Source organism: Lathamus discolor, chromosome 1 (assembly GCF_037157495.1).
Source record: "Lathamus discolor isolate bLatDis1 chromosome 1, bLatDis1.hap1, whole genome shotgun sequence".
In the NCBI taxonomy this organism is placed as follows: Eukaryota; Metazoa; Chordata; class Aves; order Psittaciformes; family Psittacidae; genus Lathamus; species Lathamus discolor.
The window spans coordinates 26,347,961-26,351,949 of NC_088884.1; the positions used below are offsets into that span (position 1 = coordinate 26,347,961).

Below are 3,989 nucleotides of genomic sequence, written 5' to 3' on the forward strand. Positions count from 1 at the left end.
CCTGGCACATCTTTGAACCTTTCCCAGGCGTCTTATTACTGCATACTGGAGAAAAGAGATCACTACCTCCCTCTCCACTTCCCCTCTTCAGCAAACTGTAGAAAGCAATGAGGTGTCCCCTCAGGCTCCTTCTCTCAAGCCACACAATGTGAATAAACTGGGATAATTACTTGTTTTGACTGTTACACTGAGTTTGTTGCAGCCCACGTTGCAGTTAACCCTCTTGGCCCCAGGGTACACTGCTGACCCCTGTTGAGCTTACTGTCAACCCCCAGATCCATCTCCGCAAGTTTCTGAGCATTCTCAGACACTCCACTCCCAGTTTATATTTGCACCCGCTATTACTATGTCCTCGAAAACATTCCTAGCAGTGGTGGGATTTGAACCCACACCTCTGAAGAGTCTGGAGCCTTAATCCAGCGCCTTAGACCACTTGGCCATACTACCTTGATAGTATCCAATTTCCACCAGCTGTATCCCCCAACCACAATTCAGCTTGTTACAGGATGTTTTAAATGTCTCTTCCTACAGTAAGAGGCAGCTGCTCCCTGCAGTGGACCACATATTTCTGGTCCCCTCATCCGCTGTCAGGGAATATCAGCTGGAAAGTTCTACAAATGTCTCCTTGCATATGAACCTGTGACCCCTTCCCACGTAAAGAAAGGGTGATGGTATAATTTTGGGAGGAATGAGTGCTGACTTTGCATTCAACTTTCTATTTTCATATGTTTGAAGCATAGTGAGTCTTGGGCAGTGAAACGTGTTCTTTCATGCAAATACAGTCGCTGCAGTGTGTATCGTACTCTAGCAGCAACCTATCCCAGTGCCTCACCACTCTCGCAGTAGAATACTTCTTTCTTACACTTAATCTAAATCTATGAATAAACAAAATGTAAAGGAAGAAAATAGTATTGTATAAGGTAAGGTAGAACTGCAAATGATAGGGATGGATTGTTTTTAAGGACAGAAGTGATTACGACTGATCATGTAGGCTCATTTTAATTTCAAGGCCACAGCTTTGACCCACTGACAGGGATTTTCCACAGAAGCACTTAGTTTGACTGTTGACATTGAGATATGGGGAATGTACCCTTGCCTTCAGGCTTTGCTTTAGTAGATATTCATCCTACACACAAAAAGTATGTGTCTGATAAGGAATTTCACTTTGGCTGTCTGAATTCTTACATCTTTTGTTCCCATATTATTGTTTGTTGATAGATTAAAAAGTTCTTTAATGTCCTCTACTTTCTCCCTGCAAAGTCAGTTAGAAGCTGTGATTAAACAACACGTCAATCCTTTTTTTTTTAATAAGTACATAGCTCTCTTAAAGGCTTTCAGTTAACATTAACTATTTTTTGTGTCTCTGAAGATCTCTGACATTCCATAATTTTTCAGCATTTCCATCCATTGTAAAATATGTCATTAGAACTGCAGTACTCTAGTATTTGTGTAGTATTCCCCTATAAGTCTGTTTCTATTAAGTTTGTTTCTATACCTGTAGGAAGAGGTAAAAACATCTTCCTACTTGCTACTTCCTCTACATGGAGCTAAAGATCATTATATCTCTTTTAATCTTACTGCAATTCTTTCTCTTGCAAATTGTCTGCCCACTGCAGTCTTGCCAAATCAATCATTGCAGTATGATTTCTTAGTTCTTTTCCTAGAAAGTCCAGAATTATTTCACTTCTTGTGAATCAGAACACCCATCAAAAAGTATTTTAATTCTATTTTTAAAGAAATTTTATTTTCTAGAAATATAATTTTGATATAAACATTTGCAAGAAAAACTTTTTTTTTTTCTGCTCTTCATGATTTTACTACACAGAGTTCTTGGAAAGAGTGTTGTTGGCAATCCAAAGTTTCAGTGCACTCAGAGATTTCTATTTAAATAGTAAAATTGGGGGGGAAATTTTAATTCTATTTGTGTGTTCCTTTAATTGCTAGTGCCATGGGAAAGATACTGATTACAGTAAAATATATAGAACTGCACAAAATACAGAGAATTTTATGCTTTCAAAATTTACTTTGATCAAGTTTTGTGTGTGTGTGTGAGAGAGAGAGAGAGAGACAGAGAGTGATAAGTAATAGGCTAAGATAAGTATTGTGCAAGAACTGGCCAGAAACAGCCTGGTGGTTACTGACATGACAATGATCCTAAAATGAAGTGACAAAGAGGATCGTAGAATCCTGGAATCATAGAAGAGTTAGGGTTGGAAAGGACCTCAAGATCATCTAGTTCCAACCCCCCTGCCATAGACAGGGACGCCTCACAATAAACCATCCAACACAAGGCTTCATCCAACTTGGCCGTGAACACTGCCAGGGATGGAGCACTCACAACCTCCCTGGGCAACCGATTCCAGTGCCTCACCACCCTAACAGGAAAGAATTTCCTCCTTATATCCAATCTAAACTTCCCCTGTTTAAGTTTTAAACCATTACCCCTTGTCCTGTCACTAGAGTCCCTGACGAAGAAAACCTCCCCAGCATCCCTATAGGCCCCCTTCAGACACTGGAAGGCTGCTATGAGGTCTCCGTGCAGCCTTCTCTTCTCCAGGCTGAACAGCCCCAACTTCCTCAGCCTATCTTCATAAGGGAGGTGCTCCAGTCCCCTGATCATCCTCGTGGCCCTCCTCTGGACTTGTTCCAACACTTCCATGTCCTTTTTATGTTGAGGACCCCAGAACTGCACACAATACTCCAGGTGAGGTCTCACAAGACCAGAGTAGAGGGGCAGGATCACCTCTTTCAACCTGCTGGTCTGTTCCTTTTGATGCAGCCCAGGATACGGTTGGCTTTCTGGGCTGCGAGCGCACACTGCTGGCCCATGTTCATTTTCTCATTGACCAGCACCCCCAAGTCCTTCTCCGCAGCACCGCTCTGAATCTCTTCTTTGCCCAACCTGTAGCTGTGCCTGGGATTGCTCCGACTCAGGTGTAGGACCTTGCACTTGTCATGGTTGAACTTCATAAGGTTGGCATCAGCCCACCTTACAAGCGTGTCAAGGTCCCTCTGGATGGCATCCCTTCCCTCCAGCATATCAACCGGACCACAAAGCTTGGTGTCATTGGCAAACTTGCTGAGGGCGCACTCAATCCCACTGTCCCTGTCAGCGATGAAGATGTTAAACAAGACCGGTCCCAACACTGATCCCTGAGGGACACCACTCGTTACCGGTCTCCAGCCTGACATCGAGCCATTGATCACAACTCTTTGTGTGAGGCCATTCAGCCACTTCTTTGTCCACCGAGTGGTCCATCCATCAAATTGATATCTCTCCAATTTAGAGAGAAGGATGTGGTGTGGGACAGTGTCAAACGCTTTGCGCAAGTCCAGGTAGATGACATCAACTGCTCTACCCTTGTCCATCAATTCTGTAGCCCCATCATAGAAGGCCACCAAATTGGTCAGGCAGGATTTCCCCTTAGTGAAGCCATGCTGGCTGTCACCAAGCACCTTGTTGTTTTTCATGTGCCTTAGCATGCTGTCCAGGAGAGTCTGCTCCAAGATTTTACCAGGCACAGAGGTGAGACTGACTGGTCTGTAATTCCCCGGGTCTTCCATTTTCTCCTTCTAGAAAATGGGGGTTATATTTCCCTTTTCCCAGTCATTGGAATTACACCTGAGTGTCATGATTTTTGAACTATGATGGCCAGTGGCTTAGCAACTTCATTCGCCAGCTCCTTCAGGACCCGCGGATAGATTCCATCGGGTCCCACGGACTTGTGTGTGTTCAGATTTTTAGGATGGTCTCGAACCAGAACCTCTCCTACAGTGGGCCCAAGGTCTTCATTCTCACAGTCTCTGCGTCTACCTTCTAAGAACTGGGTGGTGCAGTCAGAGCCTTTGCCAGTGAAGACCGAGGCAAAGAAGTCATTCAGAACCTCAGCCTTCTGGAAATCCTGTGTAGCCAGGTCTCCCGAGAGCTTCCTCAGGGGGCCTGTGTTGTCCCTAGTCTGTTTTTTGTTTGCTACATACCTGTAGAATCC

At 44.1% G+C, this 3,989-nt stretch overlaps 1 non-coding gene across 1 annotated transcript; it reads right to left on the reverse strand.

Annotated features, from left to right (window-relative positions):
- Positions 1–365: 365 nt before the first annotated feature.
- Positions 366–447, reverse strand: TRNAL-AAG (transfer RNA leucine (anticodon AAG)). Its single transcript has one exon. It is a non-coding gene; the product is annotated as a tRNA-Leu (tRNA).
- Between the last annotated feature and the right edge of the window lie 3,542 nt (positions 448–3,989).